General features: G+C 37.1%; 1 protein-coding gene and 1 long non-coding RNA gene across 3 annotated transcripts in view; one reads left to right on the forward strand and one right to left on the reverse strand.

Moving 5' to 3' along the window:
- Positions 1-22,938, reverse strand: part of SOX5 (SRY-box 5) — a 1,043,232-nt gene that overhangs the window by 692,008 nt on the left and 328,286 nt on the right. The window lies entirely within an intron of this gene.
- On the forward strand, positions 8,296-12,814 carry LOC112634892. The gene is made up of 2 exons (XR_003121842.1): positions 8,296-8,348; positions 12,467-12,814. It is a non-coding gene; the product is annotated as an uncharacterized LOC112634892 (long non-coding RNA).

Below are 22,938 nucleotides of genomic sequence, written 5' to 3' on the forward strand. Positions count from 1 at the left end.
TTGGTCCTATGTTATCAACCAGATTATGCAGGTCAGTATTTTAATGACGATACTTCAAATTGTACTTTCAGGAAAATAGAATTCCACTTCTGAAATACTGGTGCTGCAGACTTAGAGGTAATCTAAGACCAGGTGACTTGTGCAACTTTTATTTATTAATTTATATTCTTTTTCATTTTAAAAGCCTAAATAATTTTGGAATATTTAGATTATTTTAGAGTATGTAAAATAGCAAAAAGAATTATATTCTATAACCAAGTAGGATTTATCCCAGGAATGCAAATTTGATTTATCATATAAATATCAAATAACATAACATACCATATTAATAAAGGGAAAAATCATACAATATCTCTACAGATGCTGAAAAGCATCTGACAAAATCCAACACCCTGCTTCAACACCATCAAAACATTAAACAAACTAGCAATAGAAGGAAACTTCCTCAACCTAGTAAAGACCATCTACGAAAAATCTACAACTATAATACTTGATGGCGAAACATTAACTGTTTTCTGCTTAAAATAAGGAACAAGAATGTTTGCTCATACCACTTTTATTCAACATTTTGTTAGAGATTACAGACAGGTTCACTAAATAAGAAACAGAAAGAAAAGGCATCCAGGCTGGAAAGGAAGAAGTATGATTATCGCTCTTTGTAGATAATGTTTTATTTTTACTTAGAAAATCTTAAGGAAGTAACTAAAAAACTATAAGGGCTAAAGAACAAGTTCAGTAAGGTTGCAAGATAGTTGATCAATACATAATAATTAATTGTATTTCTTCACACTAGTAATGAACATTCTGAAAATGATATCAAGGAAACAATTCCATTTACAACAGCATGGAAAGAACAAAATACTTAGGTATAAATTTAACATTAGAAGCGTAAGGCTTGTGAATCACAAACTAAAAACATCATCGAAAAAAATTAAAGAATATCTAAAAAATGAAAAGACAACCCACATTCATGGATGAGAAAACTTAATATTCTTAAAATGATAATACTCCCCCAATTAATCTACAGATTGAACATAATTCTTATCAAAATCCCAGTTGGCTTTTTTACAGAAACTGTCAAGCTGATCCTAAAATTCATATGGACATACAAAAAGTCCAAAATAGCTAAATCGATCCTGAAAAAAAAAAGAGAAAGTTAGGGGATGCATCCTTCCCAACTTCAAAATGTATGACAGCTACAGTAATCAAGACATTGTGGTCCTGGTATAAGGATACACATACAGATCTAATGGCACAGAATTGAGAGTACAGAAATAAACTCACACATTTGTAACTAGTTGATTTTTGATAACATTGCCCAGATAAGTCAATGGAAGGAAGAATAGTTGTCATATAAGTATTAATATATTTTTTAAAATCTGGTCTTTGTCCCTGGTTCCTGGCACAGAGTTTCAGAAATTCTTGAAATTCCCTGAGTGATAGATGTGCCTTTGTTGTGCCAATGAAGTGGCACAGGGTTGTTGCCACAGGTAGCCTACAGGATGGGGAAGGCTGGCAGAAGAATAACAAATCTCATGTAATTAGAGGCATTCCCAGTCCTCTCCTACCTCTGGGGAAAGAAGAAGATCTGAAGATTAAGTTTAGTCACATGGCCAATGACATGCTTATGTAATAAATACCTTGAATAAAAACTATGAACACAAGGTCGGGTGCAGTTGCTCATGCCTGTAATCCCAGCACTTTGGGAGACCAAGAAGGAGGGCCGATGCCTTGATGTTCAGGAGTTTAAGACCAGCCTGGCCAACATGGCAAAACTCCATCTCTACCAAAAATACAAAAATTAGCTGGGCATGGTGTGCACGCCTATAATCCCAGCTACTCGGGAGGCTGAGGCAGGAGAATCACTCTAATCTGGGCAGCAGAGGTTGCAGTGAGCCGAGATCACACCACTGCACTCCAGCCTGGGCAACAGAGCAAGACTCCATCTTAAAAAACAAAAAAACTATGAAGATGAGGCTTGAATTGCTTCCAGGATAGTGAACATATTGATGTACCAGGAGGGTATTGCAACCAACTCTATGAAGACAGAAACTTGTGCTCCAGATTATTCCAGACATATCCTGTGTACTCCTTTATCCAGCTATTCATTTAAATCCTTTATAATAACATGGCAATTGTAAGTATAGCACTTTTTGTGAGATAGGTAAGCTGTTCTAGTGAACTATCAAACCTTAAAGGGGTTCTTAGGAACTCCCAATTTTGTAGCCAATTCTTCCAAGCAGAAATAAGGGTAGCGTGGGGACCCCACTTGCAGTTGGTCTTTGAAGTAAGGACAGTCTTGTTGAGGACCTTGTCCTTGAATTTGTGGGATCAGATGTTAACTGTGAATAGTTAGCGTCAGATTGAATTGAACTAAAGGACACCCAGCTGATGTAAGAGAATTAGTGTTAGAATGTAATACAGTCTTCAACAAATTATTCTGGGATAACAAAATATCCACATGCAAAAGAATTAAACTGGATCCTATCTCATATATAAGTAAGAATTCACTCAAAATGGATGACATATACCTACATGTAGAAACTAAACTATAAAACTCTTAGAAGAAAATGTAAATATTTATGACCTTGGGTTTGGCAATGGGTTGTCAGACACAATAACAATAGATATGCCAAGCAACAAAAGCAATAAACGGATAAATTGGACATTAAAATTAAAAACATTTGTGCTTCTAAGGACACTACCAAGTGAAAAGACAACCTACAGAATGGGATAAAATATTTGCAAATGATACATTGACCAGGAACTGACTTACATCCAGAATGTATAAAGAACTCTTAGAACTCTATAATAAAAAGTCAAATAACTAATTAAAAAATGAGCAAAAGATCTGATAGACATTTCACTAGAGAAGACGTACAAAGAAGATGCTCAATATCATTAGTCATTAGAGAAATGTAAACCAAAGCCACAATGACATGCCACTATATATCCACTAGGATGGCTATAAAAACAAGATAGATAATTACAAGTGCTGGTGAGGCTATAGAGATGTGGGAACACTAGTAGATTGCTGGTGGAAATATGAAATGCTGCAGCTGCTATGGAAAGTAGTTTGCAGTTCTTAGAAGTTCACAAATTGAGTTACCAAAATGACCTAGTCATTCTACTACTAAGTGTATACCCAAGATAAATAAAAACCTATGTCCACACAAAAATGTGTATACATATGTTCATAGCAGCATTATTTATAATGGTTAAAAGGTACCAATAATCTAAATGTTTTTTTAACTAGCTGACAAATGAATAAACAAAATTTGGTACATCCATTACAATGAAATACTATTCGGCCTTAAAAAGGAATGTAATTATTACAGCACGGATGAATCTTAAAAACATTTTATCAAGTGAAAGAAGTCAGTAACAAAAGACCATATATTGTATAATTCTAAGTATAAGAAACGTCCAGAATAGGCAAATCTATAGAGACAGAGCGCAGATCAATGGTTACCCAGAGTTATGGGGGAACACTTGAGGAGTAATGCAGAGTGAAAATGAGTGCAAAGCCTCTTGTTGTCACATGGAAATATTCTAAAATTGGGTAGTGGTGATACTGAATAATCCATGAAGTCTCTAAAAAACACTGACATGAACACTTTGAAAGAATGAATTGTGTGGTACATAAATTATAACCTAACAAACCACTCTTCTAAAAATTATGTACCATAAAACAAAAACACATTAACTTAGTCTCATTATCTTTTTTAAAAAAGTATGCACATCTACCTTGAAAAATCTAACAGTGTTAAGATAATACAAAATAAATGTAGATTACTCCCCGATACATAACATTAATGGCATACCATGGCTAAAAACTAATAATAAAATGCGTAATAGGAAGATGTTCTACTTTTAAATTAGTCTTCAGAGATTAGTTTTTCAACAGTACTCAAGTGTTGTAATACAATCCAAGTATTACTGTCTCTTTATCAAGACTTAGACTGTAAAAATATTTTTAACATAAAGTATGGCAACATTTAGAATACAATTTTTTAATAGCTGGAAATCATGGACATTTTAGAATTTTGTAAAACCAAAGAGATTTTAGAATTATATATTTGAGAATGACTGCTAGAAAAGAAAATTTTAGCCGCTAATCCAAAATAGATAAATACATGAGAAAACGTCTGCTTTAAAAACATCACATTTTGAAAGGGGGAATAAGAAGGGGATGATTAATAGGGTTCAAAAATACAGTTAGAATAAGATCTAGTGTTTGGTAGCACAATAGGGTGACTACAGCTCACAATAATTTATTAAATATTTCATGATAACTAAAGAAGTGGAATTGAAATGTTCCTAATACAAAGAAATGATAATTGCTTGAGATGATGGGTATCCCAATGACCCTGATGTGATTATTACACATTGTGTGCTCAAATAAACATATCACATGCACCTGAAAAACATATGCAACTACTTTGTCTCCATAATAATTAAAACTTCTAAAAACATCACATTTCAGCAACATAAAATTGAAGTTCCCTACTTCTATCTATGTAACCTTTAATTTTAATATGAATGCATTTAATGAAATACTCAAGAGGCTACATATCCTAAGGGACTCACATTTATCCAATTTCATGATCATAAGAGTTATATGATTAAACATCCTCAATTCCAGTTATACCACCTAAGTGTCTAACCTCTCTGTTTAGTTAATACGTATTTTACTATTCAAGTGTATTTTCTGCTATTGAAATTTAAATAAGACTCCAATCCCTTCTCTAAAGTGTGCATACACATTGCTTTGAGTTAAATTGGGGATTTGTTGAACAGAAACCATCCAACCATTCATCTGTTCATTTACTCAACAAAAAGTTCTTGAGCACTTATTATAAGATATTGCATGTAAGATAAGGCAGAATGGAAAGAGAAAAATAACATGTACTTTGGGATCACACAGATATAAGCTTGAGTTCAGGTCTCAACTTATTATAGGTGGTAAAACCTTTCTGAGCCTTAGTTTCCTCATCTTTAAAGTGATGATTAATTGAACTAATGTGCTTCCAAAACTCGATAATTAATGTTAATATCTTTTTTCCTGCCTATTTGAAAGTTAAGTAGGTTAATTAGACAAGAATTCTGTGTCTTAGGAGGTAACAGCAGATACAATGTGTATAATTAAATAACGTGAAAAATTACAAGGCAGAAATTCCCAGTGATAAAATAAGTGAGATGATTTATACTAGATATAGAATATAGTATCATCATTATCATCAAGTAGATATAGCATTTATATTGTTAACCACTGAGATAAATAATTATCAAGTAACACTAATTTTCTTCCAAAACATTAATGTTCCAAAGTATTAACTATGGGAAATAATCAGAGGATTTGTACTTTATATAACCAATGATACACTCACATTCATACATAATATAAAAATGATTCAAAGTATAAATGCACAATATTACAGTGCTAATTCAGAATTACAGGAATTTTTTACTTTTTTCTTTTACTAAACTATATTTTCTAAATATTTCTCCAAGAAATTTTATAACTTTCTCAATAATAAAAGGGCTATTAAATAAAGTGACAAAACATACATAGGTTATATGTTATTATTTTAATGGAGCAAAAGAAAAAAAAAGTTTTCCAAAGATTCTAAGTTGGCACCTAGTCCCTCATACCCAGTCTTCCACCACAGCACACAGATCTCTATTGGGGCACCCCATCCAATTGGAAGCATCTAATTGCATCCCTGCTAGAACTTTTTCTAGCATTTTGCCTGCTCTTAAGAATAGATAAGCAACATTTTGAACAGCAGTGCTCATCATATAAACATGAAGTCTCCTCCAAACAGTATTGAATAACCAAATTCATAGAGTCAGAAAACTATCATTATCTTTGTATTTATGTCACATTTTACTCCACTTCCTATGTAGTAGCCAAAAGTCTGAAGAAAACATGTATTGACTTATTGTGTTTCATGTTAGACACCTTATCTACACTGGTTTTTGATTTCACAACTACCCTGTGAAGTGCCCATGGTTAACTCCACTTAACAAATGAGGATATTGGGTTGGACTTAGTTGTCCCTGATCACATGTGACAGAGCTGAGATTTTAATTCAGGATGGCCTGATGTCAAAATCCATTTTCTTCCCAATATATCACATAACCTCTTCAAAATATGCCTGTGTATCAATTCCTCATTTTATTTTCAAGTGTTTGGTAATGCATTAAATAAAGTAATTGTTACTAATATGGAAATGAACTAGTCAAGTTACAGTGAAAAAAATACAAGACATGAAGGCCTCCTCCACCCCATCCATCACTCCTCCTTCTTCTTTTCCTTTCTTTCCTATATAGCACTTGCCATCTCTAAAATTAATTTGTTTTATAACCATGTCTATTTTGTTCATTGGTTTACCTCCAACACTTAAAACAGAGCCTGACTTCAAATAAGAGTTTAAAAAATACTTAGTAGATGAATAAATATATTCATGAGAACATGTGTAAATTCTTTTTAGTAGTTAAGTGTCTCTTTACAAATCTACTAGCCTCTGTCAGCTTTTAAATCTCCATTTCTTAATGCAATACTACCTAAGATTGTTATAAGTTTAAATTTATTCACTCAAAAACTGCCCACTGAGCACCTACTACATGCCAGATTCTATTCTAAGCAATGTAACCACAGCAGGGAACAAAACGGACAAAAATCTCTCATGCAGCTTACAGTCTGGTGAGTAAAGAAAGACAAGAATACAACACAATGTATTAAATAGCAATAAGTGCTTTGGAGACAAGAACAATTTGTAGGTAAGAATCTGAGAGCAGGATCTGCAATTTTAAGCAGGGTGACTAGAAAGGAAGATATATGAGTAAGGAGGTGAGGGATGTGGAAACTGGGGAAATAACTTTTCATACAGAGTAAATAGCATGATGGCATACTGTATTTTCAGAATGGCTGCAATGGAGTGAGTGAATGCGAGAGTAATAGGAAGTGAGGTCAGATAAGTGAGGGAGAAGGCAAGGGTTGTGTAAGGCCTACAAGGCCATAGTTAGGATACTGGCTTTTGTTCTTAGAAAAATTAAAAGCCAATATGGAGGTTTGAGCATAAGTGGAAAAATCAGGTGACTTAGGTTTTAATTGGTTCAATATTTCTCAATGAGGTTGTTAATGGCATTTTGAGTGGACAGCTCCTCTTTGTCCCCCCGACTAGGCACATGGCAGTCCATTTAGTGTCTCTAAACTGGACCCATGAAATGCCAGTAGTAATGCCCCAGTCTTTTGACCACCAAAAATGTCCCTATTTATTTCCAGGGCTAGGTTAAGAATAGGCTTAAAGTAGGTAGAGTCTATTTTAATAATATTCCAGGCAATGGTTTATATTATCTTGGGCCAGAGTAGCTGTGGTGAATGTGGAATTTTTTTTTTCTGCAGAGAGGTTTTGCCAATGGACTGGACAGGGGTATGAGTGAAAGCTAGGAGTCAAGGATGACTCCCACATGCTTAAAATGAACAAACAGAAGGATGGAATTACTATTCGCTGAAATTGTGAAGACTGAATGTGGGTGGAGCAGATTTAATGGAAAAAGTAGACGTTCATCAAGGCACGTTACAAACTACCACGTAAAAGCAGATATATCTAGGTTTCATCCAAGAATTTTGCGCAATGAGGAAATGGGAACTAGTTCTGAACTGAAGGATTTTGTTAGAGCATGTTTGGGGAGGGGATAGGATTAATAGAAATAAACATTAAATAAATGAGTGAATAAATCATTACTGAAAACAAGTTGTAATATATTAGCTCTTCCAAGCAATTAGATTATGCTAAGAAACATTTTTTAAAAATATAGCCCACAGGATTGAATCTAATTGTGGGATTTCAAACAATACATGGTATGGTGGTAGGCAGGCTTTTAATGTTAACGTCACACTGTGCCCATATTGCTTGGAATAGACACCCTACAGTGAGACTAAAGCTGAACCCTGGGAAAACAGTGGGTGATACAACTGTCCGGCACCCCATACTGACTAAGCATCACCACTTTCAATACTGCAGAGTCAACTGGTCAATATATGTGACCTTTTCTCTATTCATGGGTAATTTGAGGATTTCAGACGAAAAGCTGTGTCCAGATACTATTTAGATGTTTCTTCATGTGTAGAGTTGAGTCATCCTTTCAGACAGACGAAATTATTTGAACGAATACAATAAACTGATTGATACAAACACACTATTTAGAGTTGCTAGGAGGAAGTGGCTGATTGCATCACTGTTAGAACATTTTCCAGCATTCTGCCTGCTCTTAAGACTAGAAAAGCAGCATTTTGAACAGCAATGCTCATCATATAAACATAAAGTCTCCTCCAGAAGGTATTGGATAAACAAAGTCAAAGAGTCAGAAAATATTCATTATCTTTGGATTTACGTCACATTCATGAACACTGTATGTCAAGATTTCTTATTAATATCCCCCATGAGGCCGGGCGCGGTGGCTCAAGCCTGTAATCCCAGCACTTTGGGAGGCCGAGACGGGCGGATCATGAGGTCAGGAGATCGAGACCATCCTGGCGAACACGGTGAAACCCCGTCTCTACTAGAAAATACAAAAAACTAGCTGGGCGAGGTGGCGGGCGCCTGTAGTCCCAGCTACTCGGGAGGCTGAGGCAGGAGAATGGCGTGAACCTGGGAGGCAGAGCTTGCAGTGAGCTGAGATCCGGCCACTGCACTCCAGCCTGGGTGACAGAGCAAGACTCCATCTCAAAAAAAAAAAAAAAAAAAAAATATCCCCCATGAGTAGATACAAGTGAGGTATTTACATTCCAAAAGAAGTCCCAGGCCTGGCACAGTGGCTCACACCTGGAATCCCAGCACTTTGTGAGGCCAAGGTGGGAGGATTGCTTGAGGCCAGCACTTTGAGACCAGTCTGAGCAATGCAGCAAGGCCACGTTTATACTGAAAAATTTTAAAATTAGCCAGGCATGTTGGCAGGTGCCTGTAGTCTCAGCTACTCTAGAGGCTGAGGTGGGAGGATCATTTGAGCCCAGAAGGTCGACGCTGCAGTGAGCTATGATCGCACCACTGCACTCTAGCCCAGGCAATAGAGCGAGACCCTATCTGCGAGGCCCTATATCAAAACAACAACAACAACAAAAACAAAAAACACACATGCACGACTGAGTTTTGCTTCCTTTAGAAAATGTCATCACGTTTCAGACTGACTCGACCTATTGTTAGAGATGCTTTTTCTGTGACAGTAGTGGAAGAGAACTGGATGCAATTCTTCAGGCAGGTGGCATCTCCAATCACCAGTTAGCTAAAGAACTTACAAGCGTTATGCAAAGGTGGTCGCTTGAACTAAAGTGGAAAGGAATGAGATCAAGAAGCAGCAGTGGTAGACAGATGCCCCACTGGCTTCGCATTGTTGTTTCACTGGAAGGACATAGTGTGTCATAACGAATTACCATTAATTTGAGCCAGCAGTACTGTTAGATTGAGCCCGGCAACCCAGGATGACAAACAGTGCCTGCAAGATCATCTAATGAGGGACAAGGCTGCTTCAGTTGTGCCGCTTCACTCAATTAGTGGACAAGGCTTTTAATGCTGCTCTGCACAACTAAAGCAATTTTGATTACTTAGAGCTAAGTCTCCATTTAGAATGTTTCGGAAGCTGACACAGGTTTTTTTTTTTTTTTTTTTTTTTTTTGCCTTTTTAAATATAAATTATCTAGAGAGTATTTGAATGGTAATAAGCTATTTGAAAGCCAATCACATTATTCCTTACTTTCGCTTAAGTAATATCAAAATATATTTTTTAAAAGTTCAAATGATAGAATTTACTCTAGCAAAGGAAATGTAAATAAGATAGCAAATGATTAAGAATATTCTGAGGATGTATGTGTGTGTGCGTGTGTGTGTGTGTATGCAGGCACTATGTGTGTCTCTCTGTGCCAGAATTACAGTTGGTGAATTTCACTTCATCAGCCAACATTATCAGGAGGGTTGCATATTTATTCTATATATCCACATTTTTTAAAAATTCCAGATCGTGCCTCCTTTGGCTGGGAGCACTTGTATCTCATAGCTTTTGATATAGGGAACTGATGCTTCTACTTCATTATTTTTTTCACTATGTCACTGCATGAGCACTGATAAGTGCAATGGTATGACTTATTTAATATTGTGATCATTGACTTATCTCATAACTAAAACCTTACCCGCACAGAGGCTACTTAGGCCGAATAAATTCCTCCCATTCTCTTTAGAAACACACAGGGTGCTCACTCTCTCTTTACACAGCATTCTCCCATCTTCTAGCTTTTTTCTATTTAGTGTGTTGAATTCTCAGACTGCCTCCCCTGGGTGAAATTTTGCTTATTTAATTATAAGGTCATTGGATAAAAGAAATTACTCAAGCGCTGGATACATAGTAGGTATCCATACATTTTGGTTATATCGAACACAAATTCTACCCAGATAAAAAGTATAAACCTCATTGTGACACGAACATACCCCCTGCTTTCTTTCCTTCACTTAGGTGGAAGAGAACATCAGGACCAAAATTTGAGAACATGAATCTCTAGTTATACCTAACCCATCACCAAAATCAGCTTGCCTACCAGTAATTATTTTAAAAGCTCAGTGCTTAAAGGAGGTCCAATACAAGCCAATTTTTCAGTGGTACACACAGCCACAACTTTGTTTTATAAAGGCACTATAACAACCCAACAAATAAAGTCATTTAGGGCAGAAAATTGGAAAAAGCTTTGAAACCTTAAACCTTTTGGGCTGCAGGAAAAACCATTAGTCGAGTAAATAAACAATTATCAGACGATTTTTTTCCCCACTTAGAGTTACATTTCATTTTCTTAAGATAATTTTAACAATGGCTAATATCTTGTCTCCAAAATAGTTAACTCCAAAAGCACATGTTACACACTCAGGAGAGTTGGTTACACATTAGTAGAAAACTGTACATCACTGTCATTGTTGATGTGGTAAATAAAAATTAAAGGGGAAAGACAATATGGTTCAGTAGGAAGCAAGTAATATTTCCTATAATGGTGTTATATTTTTAATGACTGTAATGACTTATAAACTGGAAAATAATTTGCACAGATTCTATATCCCCTCTTCCCAGCATATATAAGAAATTACATCACTGACTCAAATTATAATTGTAGAAAAGTAGAAAAAATGATTAATAGTTTCATTTATTCTCCTCTCTTGTCAAAAGGGGTGGTAGGAGAAAGGGGGAAGGAATTCTTGTTAGTTGCAGGAATCAAAGAAACGTAAAGTTTTAGGATTAAATATAGTGGGATAGTACCAGTAACATGTACAAGTCAGTAGGAATCAATCTCTTAAATGCTTCCCCTTTCACTTTGTTCTTCAGGAGAGTATTGGCTTGAAGTACCATCAACAATGATTACCATTTGGCTTTCCATCCAAGTTAATATCTAACATCTCAGATATGTTCTCATCTTCGATCAAAATTTACTTTTAAAACATATGTAATATTTGCATGGTTCAAAAAACTATATAACTCTGGACTCACTTCCATCCCCATCCGTTTTATTCATTCCACCCACACATTATACATTATTATTTTCTTAAGGCTTATACTTCCTGTATTTTTGCCGAAATAAGCAAACGTATGTATTTAGTCTCATGTGCCCTTCTTTCTTATGCAAAAGATGGCATTCCATATATACTCTTTGAAGTTTCCTTTAAAATTTCCACCTAACAATCTTTCTTGGAAATGTCTCCATAATAGTGCATAGAGATCTTCCTCACTATTTTATTGTATTTATTTATTTACTTATTTTGAGATAGAGTATCACTGTATCCCCCAGGCTGGAGTGCAATGGCGTGATCTCGGCTCACCGCAACCTCTTTCTCCCGGGTTCAAGCAATTCTCCTGCCTCAACCTCTGGAATAGCTGGGATTACAGGCACCTGCCACAATGCCCAGCTAATTTTTGTATTTTCAGTAGAGTTGGGGTTTCATCATGTTGGCCAGGCTGGTCTCGAACTGCTGACCTCAGCTGATTCACCCGCCTTGGCCTCCCAAAGTGCTGGGATTACAGGTGTGAACCACCACGCCGGCCTGTACAAATACTTTCATAGCAAGAAACAACTCTTAACTTTCTTTAAATTTAGAACTCATATTAGGGGTTTCAAAATAGTGATTGAATGAATGAATGAATGAATGAATGAATGAATGAATGAATATACTGGATCCAACAGCAGTCTGACACAAGAGCTTGGGGACAGCTTTCAGCAAATATAAGCCTGATTTAGAGTTCTGAAGGCAGGCATATGTGTTAAGCAATAGCTTTTTCCTACTCTTCAGAAAATGAGGCAGCCTGGAGATGAAGTGAAGATCATCTTTCCTGCAGTTCCTATGTAATGGACAGGGTGCATCCTGGTTTGTGGCTTGAGGCTGCTGTGTGTCCAAGTAACACATTCATTCTGTTGTTGTAAACTGTACAGGAATGATGACTAATGCTTTGAGGAAACAGTAGAGGTCAGACAGCAAGCCCAGAAAAACCTGCCAGCACCAAGAGGATGTCCTCAACAAGTGCCTGGGGGACATATTATTCTAACTGAAGGGACCAGAGCTTCCCCAGGAAGGGAAGAGGGGAGAAATGAAGAATGTCTGTGTTCACGTTTGCCAAAAACAAAAGTCTGAGAAATCTCTAAGAGACTCTACATGGGAGGTGAAATTTAGCTTTTCTAAGACCATTGTTGATTTTCCCTTTACCCTTGAAATGAACTGAAATATCACTAACGGTCAGACGAAAGCTCAGAGGTTCTAATAAAGAATATGAAATAGGTTAACGCTACTGCACCAGGATTTGACTGACTGTTAATACCAGGTTTTAAAATTCACTTGTGTCATTTATAATACAAATACCTGATTCACCTGCATTCTTTTGGTGGGGGGCAGTGAGGGAACCTGGGTGTGAATGGCCTCCTAAGCAGCAAAATCATTGCTAATATCAGCATTTTGCTGTCTCATCATCTAATTATCACATACAGTGCACTAATCGAAGCACCTCATTTAAAGTGGGAAAAGCTTTGCTAAGGGCAGATGATTCAGCACAGCACCTCTCAATGAGTACTGTCACTTCAAATCCTTTTTAAGAAATAGGTATTGTGCAACTAAAAGTAAAATGAAAGCATAAAGTTTATTAAGAAGTTACATGTTCCGTTTTTTAAAGTCTCTGTAGTCACGATCATCCATTTTCCCCAAAACTGCCCTGTCACATAATACTATGCATACATACAAAACTTATTTCATGTTTAAAAGGCATCCCAGAGAGATGAGATGTGGATGGGTGTGAAGAGTGGATCTGGGGAACCGAATGGGTGCAGATGTCTCCACTGACAAAGAGAAAGGCATATGGCTTCCTTCCTCCCTGGTGTGCCCGGGTCTCAGAGAGAGCTCTAGATTTCCCTGTGATAAGCTTCTGCTTTCGAGCTCCACTGGGAAGATATTTTGTATGCCACAGAAAACCAAGATGTTTGCATTCCCACCAATCCAGGGATAAAGCATTTTCCTCATACAGACACAAAACATACAGTATATGAATGTTTAATGGAGGCTAAAACTGGGAGAGGAACAGAAAACAAGAACAGAGCAGGTTAAAAAAATATCTGGTTTCTCTCTATCAAAATACTAATTAAAATTCATGTTCATGGGGATGATTATACATATGTTTTTGAACTAAAAGTCTAACCTGGCACTATTTTTTGGCCTTATTTTTGTGACAACATTTTTGTCCATATGGCATGAAGTGAATCATTTTACATCTTTTTTTAAGCTCTATGTGTTTTTCTTGTTGTCTATTCCCTCTTCTCCCACCACACACACACTGGCAGCCGCTACCAAGTTACCAAATGCCAACTCAACCCTGCAAGCTGGCTGCATGGAGCTATATAGTACTGGCGTCTTCCTTTCTTTGCAGAAATATTCTCTGTGTGTGTGCGTGTGTGTGTCTGTCTCTCTCACACATGCATGCATGCACACACCCCACATACATACCATTGAAGCACCCTGAATATTTCTCCTTCATTTCCATGCTAATCTTTCAGCTCCTCGGGATTCTGCCCAGCTTCCAGTGTGTGTGCAGCACTGGCTGCTGGCCTGCTGCAGAAGACCACACCAGCTTATTTGGTGCCCCTCACCCTTGGCCTTCCTTCTCCATGGCATTCTGACAATTAGTGGTTAACTTAAGAACTGCTATAAATGAATGGTTAATCGAGCCCAAATAATTAGTTTAGTCACAACAAAGTGCAAGACCCATGATCGTCCAGTGGTTCTCCCCCTACCCCAATCTCCCGTTTTAAAAATGACAACAATCCATGTTCCCACTTTTGCAGACAGGAGAAAGCTCCTTATCTGTAGTGCAGCCACACCGCCTAACTGCCTGGGTTGTGGATGGCACACGTTTTGTACACGTGCTGCCTCCACCAGCATCAGGCACTGCTGAGTTTGTGTGGAAGGGCAGCAACTCCACCTAACAAATGTAACTTTAACAACAGTAAAACAACCTAATAGCTTAGCATGCCAGGGGGCTAATGTGGCGGGCCATTTACTGCTGCACTAAATAGCCCCGGTTTGATTCTCATTGCCAAGTGTCGAACTGAGAATTGCAAGGCAGGAGTAGCTCCTAATTCATTAGATAAAGGGGGTCATTGCTCATAGGGCTGGGGAAACTGTAGAAGCATAAGAAAAAAAAAAGAAACAAGGCATTCCCTTTTCAAAGGCCATCAAAACCTGGGCTACCCCTGGTCAGGAAAAGCAGAGGCTGCTTTCTTGGTACTCATATGCTAACTTCTAACTTTGGGGAAATGTGCTTTGTTTTGCAATGTTCATCTGGAAAGAGACTAGAAGAGGAAGGGATCCTGATATTGAGCCATGTCATTTATTATTTGTAAATCACTTTGACACCCTTGGAACAAAAGCAACAACACAAGAACAAAGTATATAATTCAGTCTTGGCTGTAAAATGAGCCACTACTGACATGTCCCTGCCAGCTATTCCGCCTTGTGTGCCCTGAAAAAGTTGCTGTGGATGGTTGTGACCCGGCTAATAGGCTGGGCAGGAAAAAGACCGCTAGCAATAAAAGGGAGAACAAAATTCTTGTTAATATTGCTACATCTGATAATATTGTCTTTCTTTTTCCTTTTTATTTTTATTCCAGGCAGTTATAAAGAGTTCTAAGTTCAAACTGCCCTCAATGGTCATCATAAGGTTATGTGGACAAAACAGTTCCCCTATCTTGTTTTTTAATAGAAAAGAGAAATGATCAAAAATTTCAAATGAGATCCCTAAAATGGGACATCTTTATTTCCTGAACATTAGCCCTAAAACAACTGATTTCTCTAATTCCTGCCATCACTCAGATTGGCCTTGAATTACCTCCCAATAGGCCTCCCATGTGCTTCTAGATGAGAGTGTGTAATGGGGGATCTGTTAATTAACTAGAAGCAAAGTTGCACGGTGGGGATCAAACACTGGATACGTCCTAAAACTCCCACAGAGAAGATGAAATGCAGCGCAAACTTTAAAGACTTCCCGTCATTAGCTGAGACCTTGCTGCTCCTGGCCCAGACCCCTCCTGTTTCTGAGAACAATGAGGACAATGATGGCAGAAATGAAATAGTGCAGCCAGGAACAAAGGAACTAGCTATTTACCGGTAGAAAAAGAAAAAAAGGAGGGGGGAGGGGGAGAAAAAGGGAGAACTTTCTTTTTCTGTGGTTCCTGTCTACTTTTAATTAATTTATGACTGCCAGGGAATTGCACAGAGAGTACACCCAGGCGCATTGTACCCCAGCTCAGTGTTAATATATGTAACATCTACTGTTTACTCCCAGGAAAAGTGCAACCCGCTGGAGAGAGACAGAGGGACTCGGAGGAAGGAGAGAGAGAAGAGGTTGGAATGAAAGAAAATGGACAAACTGTCAGGCTGAACCTTCACACTTAAGATCAGGGTTCAAACTAGAAGATGATAAAAACAAAAGAAAAAAGAAAGCCAACACCGTCCCAGGAGTAACACATCCTCTTAGATCACTGCAAAAGGTAAGAACCATGCCCTGAAACAAAGCTCAAATTTTGCAATTTTCAGAGGTTTCCTGGTAATATAAATTTCCTTCCATATCAATATAAATAAATATCACATCAATAGCAAAAGCACATAGTCATGATATTGACTTCTTATTCTTCCCTGCTTCTTGACAAGATAAATCTAAAAAATGGCAGTGAAAATTGAGAGAACAGCTGAATAACAAAACCTGACTAGTAAAAAACTTGGTCCTCATTTTGCGTTCCCTATTTTTGCAGAATTGAAATCAGGAGCTTTTCCATATATTGAAATCACAGGCTTCCATGGGATTAAGAGAAATAAGAGAACCAACAAAGTGCACAGAAAGGCAGCTTTGACCTTTGTTACTTCAGGTTGAAGCTCTTACTTTGAGATGGACCAGTAGATGAAGAGAGTCATTATTCAGAGGAGTTGCTCTTGCTCTTCAAATTTCAGTTAAAATGGCCACACCAGAATTATTTTATTTTATTTTATTTTTACTTGTTCATGATTGGTCATAATTTGCAGACTTTTATTCATAATTACCCCAAAGTAAAAGCAACCCAAATGTTTATCAACAGATAAATAGATTTTTAAAACTCTGGTGTAATCATACAGTGGAATACTACTCAGCAATACAAAGGGATGAACCACGACGGATACATGCAGCAGCATGGATGACTCTGAAATACATCATTTTAAATCAAAGAAGTCAGGTGTAAAGAGTACATACTATATAATACCATTTATAGAAAGTTCAAGAGCAGATAATACTAGCATGATAGAAAGCAGAACAGTGGCTTGCTTTGGGGGTGGAGGAGGGGAAGACCCCCTGGAAAGTGGCATAAAAGTGATGGGAATATTCTCTACCATGACTGAGGTATGGTTTTCACCAGTGTGTGTATATGTATCAAAACTTAGGCTGTAGTGTGCAATTAACTGTATGTAAAATATAGCTCAATAAAAATTAAAAAGTCAAATTTTTAAGTACTGCATGTTGAAAACATGGCTCAATAATAGTTCGTATGATAAAGAACTATGGCCTCAAATTATCTATAACTGATTTGAACCACAAATACGAGGTGATTATTTAGAAAAAAACTTTACACTAATAAAGGTTGTATACCCAGGTCAAAGTGGAAAAAATATAGCTATACCAGTTTTCTTTTGGTAAATATTTGCCAAGTATATACACTTTTTATCTTTTTGCCTTTAACTTTCCTGTGTTCTTATGTTTACAGTATATCTTCTAAAAGCACTTAACTGTATTCTCAAGTAACCAATATAAAGTGATGAAAATTTGAATTATTTTATTTTTAAACTTCAGTAACAAGAGTCTCTTTCCTGTTTTCAAGTCACATGTTTATAATAATCAGTGGAAACTCTGCAGATGGATGAAACAAGCAAATCCCCCAGGACTGCTTTGTGACTGATTTTCTTACTTCTCACCTATCTAGTATGAAGGGTTTAAATTTTGCTAAGCTCAATCACAAACTCAACCCTAGGGAGAAAAGGTCTTAGGCATATGGTTCAACCAACTGAAAATACTATACAGTCAAAAGGAAGTATAGACTAGAGGTTTACCATTAGCTGCTTGTATGTTCTAACCAGTATTAAAGATTAACTCCACAACGAAGTGAAAGATACACCATCAGTTACTGAGAAACTAATCTAATGTCTCTACACATATACTCACAAAGAGTAAGGGATTCCCCACCACGTTTTGTGATTGATATGACTATGCCAGTTACCAATGCTGATATGGCAGGATGGCATAAAAGAGTAGGAATGAAAGGGCCCACAGTTATATTCCTCCCATCTAAAAACTTAACTGTGTGTCTTAGAAAACATGATGTACTCTACTTGGTCTCAGTTTCCTTGGGGATGATAATTCTCCTGATCACTTCATAGGATTGTTTTGAGTATTGAATGATATATATAAATCAAACTATTCAAAAAAACCATCCATTTACTTCCAATTTGTCCTCAACTGTTCCTAGAACAATGCTGGATCTAAAACAAAAGGTATTCAGGAACTAGGAATCTACTTTAGGGTTACCAATTTCTTTGTGATTTTATAATTATCTTCAAACTTTCTGAATAAATTTGCAACTCAATCTAGGAACAATCACTTTCTAAAATCCACTTCAGATCATTCCATCCTGCCTTTCATTTACCTATGTTTTTTCATTTTTCTCCCTGTCCACCTACCATGGTATCTTGTGAGCAGGCTTACAATATTTTCTCCAAAGACAGTAATGGCTTACCTATTTTTGACTTCGTTCATCAATTTTCATCTTCCTGTTTATGTAACATTCTATTCATACAATATTCTCTAAAATTCTTAATATATTTTGCTAACCTTTCAGAGCTTCTGAAATGTGGGGATAACTCCAGAAATTTCCTTTACATTTAACAAGCGTTCTATAGGTTGCAGCAAAATCAAAATAACAAAGAACAATGACAGAGCCACACTTACAGCTGTAAAGAAGTAAGAAGGACTTCTTGACACAAAGAGAAGCACACTAATACTGAATACATTCAGGATTCAAGTAACTAACAATAAGAAAGTAAGTCTATTCCTGAAAGAAGGAAGACTCCTTCAAGGGAACAATCCTGATCATTAAGATCACAGTTGCTAAAGAGAGACATGCCCCAGGACAGGAAGGCAGGCCAAATACTGCTGATTTCTGGCTCTAAGAATGACTTGATGTGAGTAAAACCTCCTGATTTAATTCATAATTCTATTGGTTATATATCTTGGCAAGGGAAAAACATACATAACCTGGCTTTCATGGTCACTGTAATAGCTTTGGGAAGTACCTGCATACCACTCACTGTGTTGGTATTCTGTTCAGCCTTAGTGTTCACATTTTTTAAAAAGTATTTTCCACTATTTAGAAATTGAGACATTCCATATAATATCCATATTTCTGTCACTTAAAAAAAACACTTGGATGATCTGTCAAGGCTATGCCCACCCTTCCACATGGCAGCAATCTACTGGTATTAAATGGAAGCCACCATGTGATAGAGACACATAGCCCTTGGGTTCATCCCAGTCCTCACCAGTCTGTCTGGCTCCTGTGTAAGTGGAGTTGTTGACACCTGAAGTTTTTGAGTAGGGCTTTAGGGGATTGAAGTCGTAAAATATTCAGAAACTGTTCTCAGAGCATAGATTTCACAGCTGTTCCCTCTTATGCCTAACTTCACGATGAAAGACAAAAATGTAAAAACCAATAGAAAAATACAAGATAATAGTCACGCAAAGGAAATGAGAAAATAGATGTTTAAATAAATGCAAGAAAAATAGGATAAGGGTTAAAAACTGTAGAGAACATCCTCACCAATATAATAATATGAATAACAATGAAAATATAAAAAGCACACCAAAAAAATCTAATCAATACAAATTAGAAAATTTAAAAATTGTAGATGATTATGAAGACAAATATGATGAAAAATTAATAAGCAAAAAGTATGCCACAGAAACCATAACTTAATACGAAGAATTACAATTACGTTAAGGAAACAGAGGCACAATTACAAAACTGGGGATCAAAGAATAATTGTGAAAATGTGGAAAAGGGAAAAAGTTAAATTTAAGTGGCAAGTCAGACTTCAAAGTTGCACATACCTTTGTGTAAGCAAACTTTAAACTAAGTTAGCTTTGGACAATCCACCCATACAGTTGTCTTTCCAAATGAGGGTAATGAGCGTTTTCTTGAAGGCAACACTTAGTTGGTAAGGTTTGCGAGTTCTCCGAATTTGGGACTTTCAAAATAAGACTGAATGGAATTGTCAACGTTGCTATTTGTCCCTATGCAGCCAGCACAAGAAAGACCTATGTGCATATTTGGAGTTAAGTAACCAGGCAGTTTTTTCAAATAGATACCAGGAAAGAACAAGCTGGATAATAGAATCATTTTTCTTCATGCTCAAGGATGAACAGATCAAAGATCAGAACTTGAACAGATCAAAGATCAGAACTTGTATCATGACTTTTATCTTGGAAAATGTACTCAGAATAATAAAGGAAAGGCACCACTTGCATTCCAAACGATCAAGAACAATCTTTAGGGAAACTTTTGTTTCGTGAGCTCTTGATTCATATCCAGTTTGGGCTGTCCAAATCTACACATGGAATCCGGGGCCAACTTCCTCATACTTGCTATTGTGCTAGGGCAGTTTCTGCCTACTGTTCTATAATGTGTGCTTGGGAAAAGAAAGATAATTTTAGTATCAGTTGAAAGGGTCATGCCAGAGGACCCATAATATTTCATTGCATAATTGAGAAGGCAAATATTTTGCAAAATCATATTTGATCATTTATTTGTTCAGTGTCACAAGAATCTAAAGGATTCTATGTACTTGAATTTCTGAAATTACTGACATTTACCATATAAACAACACAATTTTTTAAAAATTTCAATCAGTAGCTTCCTAAAAATACATCACTTATTTACCTATCATGTTAAAGAGGGTGGGCTAAAGATGGCAATCTTTGTCACCAAGCCTGGAGTGCAATGGCACAATCTCGGCTCACAGCAACCTCCACCTCCCATGTTCAAGCAATTCTCCTGCCTTGGCCTCCCGAGTAGCTGGGATTACAGGTGTGTGCCACCACGCCTTGCTAATTTTTCTATTTTTAGTAGAGACAGGGTTTCACCATGTTGCCCGGGCTGGTCTCGAATTCCTGACATCTGGTGATCCATCCACCTCGGCCTTCCAAAGTGCTGGAATTACCAAAGTGCTGGTAAGCCACCACACCAGCCAAGATAACACCTTTTGATGGCTTATAGTTATGTTAAGGAATATCACAATTATATTTTGAAGGATCCTGAAGGTTTATAGAGTTGTTAAATGCTGCAGTGGTGGTTCTCAATAGGGGTTGATTTTGCCCCTGCCCAGGGGACCTTTAGCAAAGTCTGGAGACAATTTTGTTTGTCACAAGTGAGGTGGGAGTGAGAGGGGGTGCTAGTAGCATCTAGTAGGCACAAGCCAAGATTGCTGCTAAACATCCTAAAACACATAGGTCAACTTCTTCCCCATAAGAATTATCTAACCCAAATGTCAGCAGTGCTGAGGATAACAGAACCCTGAGCTACAATAAACTGGATCAGTCTATACGCCTGCAGTATTTGCATGAGATTTTTGTTTTGTTTGTTTTGCTTTTTAAAATCTCCTCTGTACTGTCTCATACTAAACAGACTTGTGGATGGCCCTTCATCTTTCTGATTTGCTACTTTATTCTGCTGTGGCTTGGCAAACATTTTTTTCAAGCTTCAGATAATCATATAGCCTATGAAAGATGGCTTTAGAGCTATCTTATGAGTAAAGCTTAGCAGCTCAGAGGCATAGAGTAATAAAATAATTTAATATTTTCTAAGCTTATTTTTGGTTCATATCTATTCAATTAGTAGACATAAATAAAACAATTTGATATTTTCTAAGCTTATTTTTGGTTCATATCTATTCCAATTACTAGAGGTCACCGGACTTCAAATATGTGAAGGAAAGTGTCTTGTTTATTCAAAATTAAAGAACCAACTAACAAATGAAAACTCATAAAACAAAGTAACAGAAACCCTACATTAATCTACTAATACAGGACTAATAATATCTTGAAAAAGGTTGAGCTAAAATGTGCCTTCTACTCTGAGTAGTTAGCATAGCCAAATTCATATGATAAATAAGACCCAGAAGAAGGGCACAACATTTATCTTCTTAAGAAAGTACCTTTTGTTATATGTACTTAATTTTTTATGAATTTCATTATAACTAGTGATTTTATATGTTAACGATTGTTAAGTCTCATCTATATCTAATTTCCATAGTCAACTTTGGCTAGTTTATGCATTTGAGACTAATACAGTTTAATTTTTTTTTTTTAAATAAGGCTACTTATATTCAAGACTTTCCTTTTAATTAGTCAAAAGTCGGGAAATTGTAACTAACAGACAAGTTTGCATGATCCATTCTGGGAGTAATAAAGAAGTAACAGGCCAAGCACGGTGGCTCACGCCTGTAATCCCAGCACTTTGGGAGGCCGAGGCGGGCGGATCACGAGATCAGGAGATTGAGACGACCCTGGCTTACACAGTGAAACCCTGTCTCTACTAAAAATACAAAAACTAGCCGGGCGTGGTGGCGGGCGCCTGTAGTCCCAGCTACTCGGGAGGCTGAGGCAGGAGAATGGCGTGAACCCGGGAGGCGGAGCTTGCAGTGAGCCTAGATCACTCCAGCTTGAGCGGCAGAGCGAGACTCAGTCTCAAAAAAAAAAAAAAAATTAGCCGGGTGTGGCGGCATGTGCCTGTAGTCAGTCCCAGCTACTCTGGAGGCTGAGGCAGGAGAATGGCATGAAACGAGGAGGCGGAGTTTGCAGTGAGCTGAGATCACGCCACTGCACTCCAGCCTGGGCAACAGAGTGAAACTCTGTCTCAAAAAAATAAAATAAAATAAAGAAGTAACAGTGATGAATCAGGTGGCAGAACTTGGGTCGTTCTTCTCATATCTGTTAGTCTATGTACCCAGTGCTGAGAGGCATTGCTTGGTATCCTAATCCAACACATTCATCAATCAGACTACACATTAAATTCATTAACTTAATGATACAGAGTTACCACATGTAAATTTGAGAAACTGTGAAGATGAAATTTAGAATTTCCATAGGAAAAAGTTTTCAATTCCAGATTGTTGCAAGCTAACAGGGAAAAAATTGGTCCAGGAAGCACAAACAGCTAAATTCTGATTCACTGCAACTGCCATCACAAAGGCCAGTCTTGGGCTGACTGATGTACACAGGACTATTTGGTTACAGCTTCCTTATCTTCTAATTAAGGACTCTGAAATGCAGTTGTGGAAACCGGGGAAA

The sequence above is a fragment of the Theropithecus gelada genome, chromosome 11 (genome assembly GCF_003255815.1).
Source record: "Theropithecus gelada isolate Dixy chromosome 11, Tgel_1.0, whole genome shotgun sequence".
NCBI classification, from domain to species: domain Eukaryota; kingdom Metazoa; phylum Chordata; class Mammalia; order Primates; family Cercopithecidae; genus Theropithecus; species Theropithecus gelada.